This window comes from Cryptotermes secundus, unplaced genomic scaffold, assembly GCF_002891405.2.
Source record: "Cryptotermes secundus unplaced genomic scaffold, Csec_1.0 scaffold683, whole genome shotgun sequence".
NCBI lineage: Eukaryota > Metazoa > Arthropoda > Insecta > Blattodea > Kalotermitidae > Cryptotermes > Cryptotermes secundus.
Genome location: NW_019729903.1, coordinates 1018131 through 1031777, shown reverse-complemented (window position 1 = coordinate 1031777; position 13647 = coordinate 1018131). Strand labels below are relative to the sequence as shown.

Sequence of the window (13647 nt, the reverse complement as noted above, 5' to 3'; positions counted from 1 at the left end):
TGCTTGTAAATTTATCTCCATTTTTGGGGCGACATATCTGTGTGAACAAACTTTTTCCCAGATAAAGTACATCAAGTCGAAATACAGGACAAATTTATCTGATGAACATTTAAGGTCGCTACTTGTGATTAGTGTTTCAAAATTTGAACCTCAATTTAATCAGATTTTAAGAATGCAAAAAGAGTTCCATCATTCACATTAATTGTTTTATTATAATTTGTGATGAAAATATGAGCATTTGCTGCTACTGTCTGTTGTCATTAATATATGATAATTTATTCTCACGTACTTTGTATTTAGTTTATGAAATTGTGTGCTTTCAATAAAACTCATATACCCAGAGTTATTGATTTCTCATTTTATCTGGCCCGTTGAAAGTGCTGGATTACCTAATGTGGCCCGCGGTTCAAAAAGTTTGGAGACCCCTGATCTAAAGGGACAATATATTTTATATTTCTCAATGCATAACATGCAGTGGAAATTTTATTTATAACATAAGCAATATGCTGTTTCCATGAAAGAGTATCATCAGTAATTAATCCCAGAAATTTTGTCTGTCACAAATGTTAAATTTATCTGATCATAGTTAATTTGAGTAGTGATATAATAATTCATAGATCAAAACTCGACATATTGACATGTCGACATATTAAAACTGGCGTTTAAAGATTCAGTGACTGCACAGGTTGGTGTACAGGTAACAACCTAGACTTACATATGAAATGTGGTCAGTTTGAATCTTGGCTTTGACACCTGCAATTCTGACTAAGGTTCTTCTGACAAATGCTGGGATAATGTATTGATTAGTCCACAACTGCCAACTTCTAGATCCTATCCAGTTCATTATTCATCACTATTCCCATTATTCATAGCTATACCTCAGTATTGAAACAATGGTTGTTATCTTCAAGACTGCATGATGTTACATCTGAGGAAGAGAGTTCAGTTGTAAATGTATTGCAAGTTCTTAAAGAAGGTTGTGAAAATAAAAATTTTTGACTGCTATAATTTTCCTTTCAGTTTTACCATTTTAAACAGCAAATACAGAATTTTAGACATCATTTTAGTAGCACTTTATAATGTCTTTTTCTTTACAACCTTAATCCTGTGCCGAGTCACAGGTAAATTTGCAGCAGATGAGCATTTGTGATATATCTGTCCAGCCATATATTTATAGATTGGAAAAATGGGCAAGAAAAATAATTTAATCATGTTAATGATATTCAGGAGTACCTTTTAGCACTGCATTTTTTAAAGCTAGGTATTTGTTGACAGTTTCATGCAGTATGTGGTTAAACACAAGCCCATGTGAGATTTGAGGTTTTCATGGTGGTAAATATATACATTGTGGTGTGCATTATGATAGCATGTAGTCTGGTGGTTGTGCACAGACATGTCAGAAGAATATACTGCCTCCATCTTCAGTGTACCCTGAGGACCAGATTACATGTGTCATAACCCAGGTGACTGCAGTAGGAACATAAATTTTAATTTCTGTATTTTTATAATACTGATAGGAAATGGAAATATGAAAGTAACTTTATCTAAGAGTGAAAATATATAACCAAGTTTATAGTACACAGTCTTCAACTGAATTTTTCACAGAGCACTTTTTTCTTTACCTTGTAACAAAGGGGGCATGTGGTAGTGTAGTTGGATGAGCACTATGCTACAAGCCAGAAGGTCAAGGATTGTTCCTGATGAGGTCATTGGATTTTTCAATTGACCTAAACCTTTTAGCTACGCTGTGGCCCTATGGTCGACTCAGCCTCTAACAGAAATGAGTACCAGGAATCTTCCTGGGTGGTAAAGGGCAGCCGGTGCGTAAGGCTGACAACCTCACCGCCATCTGTGAGCTGACTGTCTAGAAAAAATGTGGGAGCCTTGACATCTCACAGCCCTATAGGCCTCCATGGCCTATACAGGAATAGCTTTACCTTGTAACAGAATGTTTCAAATAAAAGTTATAATCTTATATTAAGAAATTGCAGAAATGCACATATTTGTTTTGCCGTGGCTGCAAGTAACAAGACTAGAACCATCGAAAAAATTTTCATGAAAGTTGAAACTAGGGAACTTTTTTAGCGTTTGGTAACGCATGCCAGTTTTTATTACACTTCACATGAAGACTCACTTGCATTTCTGCATACATTTTTCTAAATATATATCAGAGTGGAAAACTTTTGCATAAACATTTTAGAGTCCAAACAGGGGCAGAATTTTTCTCCTTTTCACATCATTTAGACTGATCTGGTGCCCACCTAGCCTCCTATCCAATGTGGACTGGGGTGGGGCGTTTCCTGGGGATAAAGTGGCCACTTATTAAGCTGACCACTCACCTGCTACTAGTGCTGAGGTCAAGAATATGTGGATCTATACATCCACTCTCCAACACACCTTCATGGCATAATACCTAATTAGTTATGCATAGGAACTTCTTTTGTCTTCTCATCTGTTGTCCAAAAACATAAAAATTAGAATATACAAAACTATAATTTTGCCTGTGGTTCTGTATGGGTGTGGAACTTGGTCTCTGACATTAAGGGAGGAACATAGACTGAGGGTGTTTGGGAACAGAGTGCTGGGGAGAATATTTGGACCGAAGAGAGATGAAGTGACAGGTTGGAGAAAACTGCATAATGAGGAGCTTCATAACTTGTACTCTTCTCCAAGTATAATTAAAATGATCAAGTTAAGGAGGATGAGGTGGGCAGGTCATGTAGCACGAATGGGGGAGACGAGGAATGCGCATAGGATATTGGTGGGAAAGCCAGAAAGAAAGAGACCACAAGGAAAACCAAGGCATAGGTGGGTGGACAATATTAGAATGGTCTTAGAGAGATAGGATGGGATGGTATGGATTGGATAGATCTGGCTCAGGATAGGGACAGTGGGAGGCTCTTGTGAACACGGTGATGAATTTTCGGGTTCCAGAGTAGCTGCAGAATTGGCGGCTCCTCCAGAAGGGCTCAGCTCCATGAGTAAGTAAGTAAGTAAGTAAGTAGGGACAACTTACTAGTGTGGAGAATAGGGCACATTTTATGCCCAGTACATTTTCCATGAGTCTTGTTGTTGTGAGGTAATAAATGGAAGGTATAGAATGGCCAGAACAGTTAATGTATGCATACATGCCCTAACTTGTTTTATTGATATGTGCAGCTGAAATTTTGCATGGAATCAATACGAGGCAGGTACCATTAAAGAGCAGCACTTAAGACGAACTTTTGACATGATGACTTGAAATGTTTCTGCATTAGACTCTCCAACTATTCCATTCCCCCTTTTCAGCAGAGTAGCCAACCCAGAGACAAGTGTGGAGGTTGCTTTTAGAATACACCTTTTATGTATACAAATAACACAACTAAGACCTTGCTACAATCTTTAAAAAATAAATTTATTTCATCATATTAAACATGTAATTTTTTATTGTGTGGCTGTCTTGACTGTGTAATGAAAGATATCAAATAATATTAAAATATAGATTGCTTCATGTAGATTTTACATTTGAAGATATAAGTAGAGGGTTGTTAATCGCCTACCAGGCTGCACGGTATCACACCCCAAGAGATTGTGATCAACATTTTCCATGCCGTGAAGAACTCAATATTAAAATTTAGGCCTTATTTCTTACACTATTTCCATGCGAAACATGTTGGTATAGATTCTGGGTGTTGCTTGGTTCGAATCCGCCGGGTTACCAGCCATCCTGACTGAGTATTTCGCTGTTTCCCTCAGTTCCACCATGCAAATGCCGGAATAATACATGATCTCGCCCCCCCCCCCNCCCCCATCTTTTCCAGTTCATCAGTCACCTCAGTATATGCACCCCTTTTATCAGACAATGGACTTGGCTTCCTGGAACCACGTCCTGTGCGCGACAATGACCGCCAAAAGCAATTGGAATCGTGAACGCCCATGTATTGGCGATATGTGACGTGCCTAACGAAGGTGCCATTGTTTTCAGTCAGGTGGAGCACAAGCATGTAGTGAGACAACAGTCAGGCTTATCGGTGGTCGCTGTGGATAAAGAGACAGGTTTTGCCGTAATCTAAAACATTCTCTGTACTTTCCCCATCGTCACTTGTCGTGTGCGTCATAGGTTACGGGCTACGATCGGTTTTTGGGAACATTAGACAAAGCTGCAAGCGATCGGTAAGTTTTCATATTACGTTTTATATAAATTCTTCGCTTCTATTTATTTAAAACAGAGGCACTTTAGGGTAAATTTGAACTGTATAAAGGGGTTGTAGGTACGACGACCCGTGGAGATGTTGGACACGTCCGGGCGCTGAGCTCTGTGGACCTCCCTCCCCCCCAACCTCTCCCTATTCCGGGGCCCGCGCAGGTCTAAATGGCACCCTATACGACGTCAAATTTCACCCTCCTGCGTTTAAAAATAGTTTCTTGAAAGTTCGTCACAGTAATACGAACGTTTCGGACACTCTGAATGAAACTGCCATTGTTATCTTAATTAAAACACTTTTTATTTTGCATTGTTGCTTAATATGATTAGATTACTTTCAGTTGATGGCCACGATATGTACCAAAGATCAGCGGAAATACATTTCCAGTTAACAAAAACACAACAACAGTTTTTAAAATATACCTCACGAGGACGACAGTTTGGTTCTGCTTTGTTGTTTATTTAACGATGCTGTCAGTATCTCAGAATATATTTCGAATGGTAGGATGATTGGCAAAAGATGAAATGGTAAGGATTGAGAAGGACGCGGTAGTGACCTATACGAGGTACTACCCCAGTATTTGTTTGGAGCGGCTGAGTAAATCCACAAAGAACGCCAGTCAGGATAGTCGGTGCCCCAGCCGAGAGTGAACACACATCTCCCAAATACAATCCCAGAATTTTATTGCTGTATTTTTTTTAATACCGGTGTTCACATGTCTTTATTACCGTTTGCTGTATTTACGTCATGGTTTTTAATATATGTTATTAATTAAACGTCTTCGAGCAAGAAAGTAATCGTGGTTTTTTAAACAAAATAAAAGTAGAAATAAAGTAAAGCTATCCCTCTAACAGGCCGTGAAGGCCCATATGGTTGTGAGATGTTGAGGGTTCCATATTATCTAGACAATGGGCTCAAAGATGGCGGTAAGATTGTCAGCCTTTCGCGCCGGCCGCGCTTTACTCCCCAGGAAAATTCCTGGTACTCATTTCTGTTAGAGGCTGAGTCTACCCCAGGGCCATAGTGCGGCTGGAAGGATTAGGTAAATTGAAAAAGTCCAATGACCTCATCGTGACTTGAACTCGCTTCCTTCCGGCTTGTATCATAATGCTTCAAGCAACTACGCTACCGCGAATAAGAAATATTTTTTGCAATTTAATTTATTTATACGGGATATGCGACCACTTCTGGTGAGTGAAATGAGGTGAGGTATATTCATGTGGATGGGCCAAAACTCTTACATCCGGTTCTCCCGAAACGTCACTATGCTAATACTGGAAGTCATGGATTCACTGAAGTTTCAAGAGGTAAAATGTAAAGCTATCCCTGTAACAAGCCGTGAAGGCACATAGGGTTGTGAGACGTCGAGGCATTTTCTAGACAATCGACTCACAGACGGCGGTGAGGTTGTCAGCCTTACGCACCGGCCGCTCTTTACCCCTCAGGAAGATTCGTGGTATTCATTTCTGTTAGAGACTGATTCGATCCCAGGGCCATAGTTCGGCTAGAGGGATTAGGTAAGTGGGGGGGGGGATCCAATGCCCTCACCGATAATTGAACCCACGACCGTCAGCCTTGTAGCATAGTGCCTCAACCAACTACGCTCCCACGTACTTCCGACGTTTCAACAGGGCCTCGCTAAAACTGTGTTTCGATCACAAAGGAAGTCAAGGTTCGTAGAGGACCATAGGGCCGTGTGAGTTTTGTACATTACATGTTTGGAAAGTTTACCTAATTTTTAGACGCTCTGTACTTGTAGCGTGCCGTACGACATGTGCTATTAACTGCCAGTATACACATGTCACAATGATGGTGTTGTGCTGATAGCAGTAGTGGTACGCAGTTGTACTGTAGTTTAATATTTAGAGGTGGAGGTCTAACCATTGTACTGTTACAGAGGCGTATCTGATCTGTGCTAACGCATAGTAATTTGAGTATTTATAACAGCATACCAACGTCTTAAAATTAGTTCCTTGAAACTTCATATTTCACAAAACGGTAGGAATTTCGTGAGTAGCTGAGCATCTGCTACCTTCTCAAAAATGATTGCTGTGCGTGAGGTTAGATGGTCATACCGTTGCACTGACTGAACAAATAACAAGTACGTGTATATAGGATTTGAGGTTCTCTCAGCGGTAGTTATGAAGAGTTCTATCTTCTGGGATATAACACCGTGTAGTCCGTTGAAAGTCAAAAGTCTTGCTTGCTACCTGCTTCACGCTGGTTTCTTGCTTGGCTTATTCTATCCTGGAGACGGAGGCGAAATGTTTGTCCGAAACTTCGGTTGAATTTCAACGAACTACACAGCGTTATAACCTAGAAGATAGAACTTTTCAAATAATAAATAGGCTACCGGTGGTCGTTAACGTATTGGCCTTGGGTTCGATCCTATTTGTCGCCAAATATGTAAGACAAAAGCAAAAATTTGCACCTGTATTTAACAAATTAATTAAGCATTCTGCCATGAAGATATGTGGGAGAGTGGAAGTACAGCTCTATCGTTCTTGACCTTGGTACTAGATGGCGGTGAGTGGTCAGTTTTAGGAGCTTAAACCCCGGAAAAAGAGCACCCGGTATCCACTAGATAGGAAGCTGAGTGGGCTCCAGAACCAGTTAATAGCAATTTGTCAGTACATGGTGATGAAATGTCCGGTCGACTGCGAATGGTGGCGTTGGGATCGAATGTTTTGAAGAGTTATGAAAACAAGTACAGTCCGCATCATATGGTAACTGAAACACACGTACGCTGCATTAGATTCTGAGCATGGTGATTTAAATTGAAAAACGTTTTGCTTACAGGAATTGTATGATCATCTTTCTTCCCCACTGCACAAAATCTGACAACGTTGAACATTATATGCTTAGTTTCGCGTACTAGACTCGTATTCAGGAGGTAGAAGGTTCGAATCTCAGGCGGCACATTAACTATCCTGACTTTTTTCGAGGCTTTCCTTGGTATATCTTATCAAATATCGGGATTGTACCTTTATTAGGCCACAGCCGCTTCCTGGTAAATCCTTTCCAATTCATCTACTATCCAACCATTCGACGATATGTAGTCTAGCGTAGTAAATTAACTCACAAAAGAAACACAGACCAAAACCATGGACAATATACAATAGTATTGTTGTAGATGGTGTGACTCTTGCGGTAGGAGATCAAGGCTGTCTTTCCTTCCGCTGCAGACTACTTACTATCATATCACTCGCTGTTTCTAAATATAATTAGCTGCTGCCTTTGTCCAAGTTTCAAGGTCGGACGTTGTTCCGTTTCTATGAATTTATTGTCTGCGACACTTCACTTCTCTGTCACTGTCACTGTCCAACTCATAACGCCCGAGCTAACCGCAATGAACAAGAATTCCACGCCATCAGTAGATGATTGATGAATAGGGAAGGATAAAGAAGGAAGCTGTCGTGGACTTATTTGAAGTACTATGTACTAATTGGTTAAAGCACTATGCTACAATCCGGAAGGCCGCGGGTTCGATTCCTGATTAGGTCATTGGATTTTTCAGTTGACCTAATCCTTCCAGTCCCACTATATCCCTGGGGTCGATTCAGCCTCTAACAGAAATGAGTATCAGGAATTTTTTGGGAGGTGGTAAAGGGCGTTCGGAGCGTAAGGCTGACAACCTCACCGCCATTTTGGAGCCGATTATCTATAAACTGTGGGAGACTCGACGTCTCACAACCCTATGGGCCTCCACGGCCTGTTACAGGGATAGCTTACCTAACAATATATGCTTGGTGGGTACGGAGGAAAACCACAAGGAATCTCAATCATGATAGCCAATCTTCTGGCCGAGAATTGAGCCCGGAAATCTCCTGTAGCATAAATTAATTTTTGATGGTTATTTAACAACGCTCTCAGTAACTAGAGTCTATAGCACCAAACGGAAGAATAATGACAGAAGGGTAACTTGGAGAGGATTTGGATGAACGCAACCGTGGGCTAATCGAAGTGCTATCCCACAATTTGCCTGGAGGGGCCGAGGAAAAACAATGGAAAATGTAGTGAAGGACTGCAGATGTTCCGGCTGAGATTCAAACTGAGCACTTCCAGAGTGTGAGTGTGGAGCGTTGCCGCGACTTTTGTTTCCGTTGTTTGAATGAGGCCTTTTCTTTGCAAGTCTGGCTTCGTGTTGTGACGGGCTAATTAAAATATTCTGGCGGTGTCCACATTCCTGCACGTTGTTCGATGAGCGTAGAATGCAAAACAATATTGGTACAGGCTCTGCAACGTTGACCGAGGATCCCAAGCTCCCTCCTGCATCATGGCTTCCTGTCTGTCTTTTACAACACATTCTCTCGACATGGGCGTTTCTTTTTGACCATCATGTGTCAGTATTTTCAACTGCGTTTGTAACTCTTGTATTTAGGCAGATTCACAACTGTGTATGCATGAAGTAACACAAAAACCGCTAAACGGACTCTTTATTAAATTTGATATTGGTAAAACAAAGTTAAAGCTATTCCTGTAACAGGCCGTGGAGGCCCATTGGGTTGTGAGACGTCGAAGCTCCCACATTTTCTTTAAATCGGCTTACAAATGGCCATGATGTAGTCAGCCTTATGCGCCGGCCGGCCGCCTTTTACTCCCAGAAAGATTCCTGGTACTCATTTCTGTTAGAGACTGAGCCGACCCCAGGGACATAGTGCGGCTGGAAGGATGGGGTAAAAAAGGCAAGTTATCGCTCTTAATTAAGCACCACGCCATGGTTAAGTGGATGTATAGTTACACCATTCATGATCTCGGCACTAGACGGAAGTAATCAGTTTCACGCCCTGACCGCTTCAACTCGCGAGGGACGAACCCTTGGTTACGTTTGGATGGGAGCTGGGTGGACCCCACAGCCGGTCTAGACGCTGTGGAGTAGAGAAAAATGTCTTCCTATGCCGAGAATCGAACCTCGGCTGTCCAGCCTGTAGCCTATCGCTATACAGACTGAAAAATCCCGGCTTCCTTTTAATAAAACGTGTCTGTACATTCCAGTTGAGGTTTAAATCGGGTGGACGTAAGAGACATATTACACGGAAGCGTCTACGATTTTGCGGTAAGCGTTACATATCTCGAAATAATTAAATAAGAATTCTTAGCTAGGTGCAGACTTCATAACTTGTATATTGAATAGTCAGCAGTGGTCTTCCAAACACATTCGAAGATCACCGAAATACAAATATATGTACATATCTTGAAGACAAAGACAGCGGTTCCTCCGAAATGTTGCTACATATCTATCAAACTACGCCGTGGCATATATAGAAAAAAAGTAAGACTCGCTTATCAGTGGGTTAACTTGAGGGGGAGGGGGCACGAACTCTTTGTAACGGTCACAGCTGAGCAGGAACCTCTCCTTCCTTACACCTGATAACGGAGGCAAATCCAGTTTCCTAAACACTGGGTTTGAAAAACCTTAAGGAGACAATACATTTTGTTCAAAATAGTAAACTTGCTTACTCATGTAGGATTTGAGGTTTTCGCAGCGGTGACTATGAAGAATACCGTGTTCTATGATGTGGCGCTTGCGAATATTTCTACTCTGATAATGGAGGCGATACGTCGGTTCACACAAGATCTGCACGGCACCACATCTCAGAAGACGGTATTCTTCATGCCTACATACCTGTATAGTTGAGTTCTGTCTTCTGGGATGTGGTGCCATGTAGTCGTTGAAAATCAGCGCTGTGGGAACAAAAAATAGTATGTTTACTTAAATTTCCTGTTTGCAACAAATTAACGGAGACAGAACTTCACCATACACGTACACTATAGTGAAATTGGGCTATTCTGCTTTATCTATATTTTCTTTTGTCATCACGTCTAGTGTGCTGTTCGAAATCGTTAGCATAACTTGATTCTCAAGTTCTTTAATTCAACATTGACGGCCTCTGTGGTCTAGCGGTCAGAGTTCCTGGCTACAGATCCAGAGGTCGGGGTTCGATTCCCGGAGATTTTCTGAGAAGTAGTGAGTCTGGAACGGTGTTCACTCAGCCTCGTGAAGATAACTGAGGAGCTATTTCAAGGAACTAGCGGCTTCTGTCTAGAAAACCGAGATTAAAGGCCGTGGGGAACCGTTGCGCTGACCACGTGACACCCTCTGTTCGCAAAACTTGGCACTAACTTCGCCGACAAGCGGCGGTCGCTCGGTCGGTATAGTTCGCTTGCGGACTAAAACCACGGAGTTTGTTTTGTTGTTTATTCAACAGTTCTCGTCTGTTCTGCTTTAACTTTACAGCCATTTCATTCATTCATCAATGGTTCTACAGTCCTTTGTTGGGCCCTGGTCTCTTCTTCAGCTCCGTAATCTTTTTTGCACAGATGGGAAGACTCCTTTGACGAGTGATCAGCCCGTCGAAAGGCCGCTACCTAGATACAGGACGACACAAACACAGAATAAAAGCTCACACAGACATCCATGCTTTGAGTGGGTTTCAAACTCACGCTCTAAATATTTGAGCGAGCGAAGGCAATTCATGCCTTAGACCTCGAGGCCACTGTGACCGGCTGACAGTCATTTCTGTACCTCATTATTCCCCTCTGATAATATTTTCACAACAGCCTTCTTACTGCATATTGCAACTTGAGGGGCATGCGCGTTGCTCATGAACCACTGAAAGTGTTGTCTCGTATGTTCTAGTTACTGGGACCAGTCACTTGAAAAAAGAAATCTGATTAAAATGCAAACGACGCTGTAGAGTAGTCTTTCTGCCGTTTACTGTCGTAATCTTCATGGGGAATGCTAACTTAAACCTGTGCTTTATGATTGTTGATTGATGGTACGCAAAGCGAAGTCTCTGCTACTGATACCACTAATGGTTCTACAGACCAGTTTGGACCCTGGCCGCTTCTTCCAGTTTCTTAATCTTATGGATAGCTGGTAGGACTCCTTGGACAGGGGATCAGCCTGTCGCAAGGCTGCTGCCAGCAAAGGATAACACAAACACAATAATCTCACTAAGAATTACTGGGTTTTCGGACTTCGCCCATCGTTTGGTATTCGAGAAACTAGAGAACACAACATTTCGGAATCTCGAACTGTTTCTGCCCTCATGTGAGGTACAGACATCTACTCTGCTGGGCCCTCCAGTGTTTGAGGTTAACTCTTTCTAGAGGACCCAACAGAGTAGGTGTCTCCCCTTCACCAGAGGACGAAACAGATCCAGTTTCCGAAGCGTTGTGTTTTATAGTTTCTAGAATACCGGACGATGGACAAAGTCCAAAACCCCAGTAACATATTCTTCAGAACCAATTACAATCTACAATAAACGCAGACAGACAGACAGACATGCCTCTAAATTGATTAGAAACCATGATACAATTTTTTTTGAGCGGTTGAAAATAGTTTAATGCCTTAGAAAAAGCGGAGCTCCTAGTCTATCATATTTTCACAATAAATAAGACCGAGAAAGTTAACTGAAGCGTCTGTCTTATATTCGACAGGTGCCTGGTTCGAATCTCTGCTGGCTTCGTTGAATAACTTAACAAATAAATATTATGTACTGCTTATGAGATATTATGAATGGAGGGAGGGAACAGGCAATTTAATTATGATCTGATGAGTAACAGCTGCAGTAGTTCCCCCAACCTCTCCTTACCGTAAGCGGTTTTGCCAGTAGTGATGTTTATCAGGATGCCTAGCTTCCGCCTTGGTGAAGGATTGCTGTGCCGAGTGGTGCTAGTATACTCAGTCTGCTGCACGAACGAGGTTGCATCATTCGTCGGTTAATGAAGTAGACTGATACGTCATCGTCAGTTAACGGTATTAACCGATACGCCATCGTCTGAAATTACTACGTTCTGTTGTCAACATGCTTAGGATATTTATGCGCCGGTGGGAAACTCAAACGTCCTTACGCAAGAATTTTCTTTTGTAAAGTTGGCTATGCAAGGTATGACGTGTCCTGGTTCATAGAGTAGATAGACTTTAGCATCTCCCACGACAGACGGTTGCACTACCTGCTCTCTGTGCTGGAATGTAACATGCGTTATCGCAACAAGTAAACATACGTACTTCGCATGGGATGTCTCGTATATGCAGCTTGAATCGATTTTGATCGAAGATGCGAAAGAAATAATCTTTCTGCGAAAATTACGGTCTTCTGGTATGTGGCAGCTTAGAGTTTGATATACAGGTACCAAACGTTTCGGAAGAAAATGCTATTAATTTTTTAACCAGATTTTTCAATTGGCCTAATCCTTCCAGCCGCATTATGGCCCTGGGGTCGATTCAGTCTCTAGCAGAAATGACTACCTGGAATCTTCCTGGGGGGCAAAGGGCGGGCGGCGCGTAAGACTGACAACCTCACCGCCATCTATGAGCCGATTATTTAGAAAATATGAAAGCCTTGACGTCTCAAAAACCTATAGGCCTTCACGGCCTGTTACAGGGATAGCTTTACTTTTTACATTACATATTTTGATATTTTGATATTCAACAACGCAGCCATATACCGGGGAAAAAAGAGCGCTCCCCTTCGTAATACACAGGTCTGCAAACATCAGTTAAGCCACGTCATCTTAATAAGTTTCTTTGCTCCTTCACTGCTGATACCAACATGGCGCTGGTCAACAATATTGGCATCAATGTGCATTAAAATTGCTTGTATTCACTTTCACTTTCACTTTTTTACTTGTTCCATAAATCGTTATTGACAAACATGCCACAGGATGTAGAACATGTCAAAGATAATTATAAAAGAAAAAACAGTTCCTATACAGAGCTTTGTCAACAATAAAATAGGTACAATAAAATAAGAATAGCCTAAACATATAACGGATTTATCACATTTCTGCACAGTATGCTAAAATCAACGTATAAATATAATAGTACCAAAATATAAACATTATGAATATAAAATCAAAATAAAATTATAAAGTATATTATTGTATTATATTAAAATATTCCTCTAGTGAATAAAAGGAATAAAGATACATAAATTCCCTCAATGCGCTTTTAAATTGTTTTATATCATTTGACAATAGTTTTATAGGAGCAGGCAGTCTATTAAAAACCTTAATCCCTGTATAATGTAAGCCTTTTTGGTACAGTGACAGATGAGACCGTGGGTANCCATAGGTCATTATGGAATGGAAGTATGAGAAATATACTGACTTAAGCGATTCGAGGGACAGGAATGGCTTAATAGCTCTAACTGCAAAGCAGGCTGAGCTTAATTTAGGAATAATTGCATCTATATGGTTTTTCCAAGAAAAAGTGCTATCTAATGTCAATCCAAGAAACTTTACATTACTAGTATTTGCTATTTCTCTACTCTCATACATTACATGTAAGTATATTAGGGAGCTTCTTTTGGTTAGAAATTGCATGTACTGTGTTTTATCCTCATTCAGGGATAACAAATTTGTAGTAAACCAGTTTTTCATATCTTGAAGAATTTTGTTAGCACAATTAGTAAAATCTGTTAGGTTGAGACTCTTAACAATTGTACTAGTATCATCC

At 41.1% G+C, this 13647-nt stretch overlaps 1 protein-coding gene across 1 annotated transcript in view; it reads left to right on the top strand.

Moving 5' to 3' along the window:
• Positions 1–4005: 4005 nt before the first annotated feature.
• Positions 4006–13647, top strand: part of LOC111865790 (ras guanyl-releasing protein 3) — a 98157-nt gene continuing 88515 nt past the window's right edge. The window contains exon 1 of the mRNA XM_033751962.1: positions 4006–4152. The gene's annotated coding sequence lies outside the window, so the exon portion shown is untranslated. The remainder of the gene's footprint in view (positions 4153–13647) is intronic.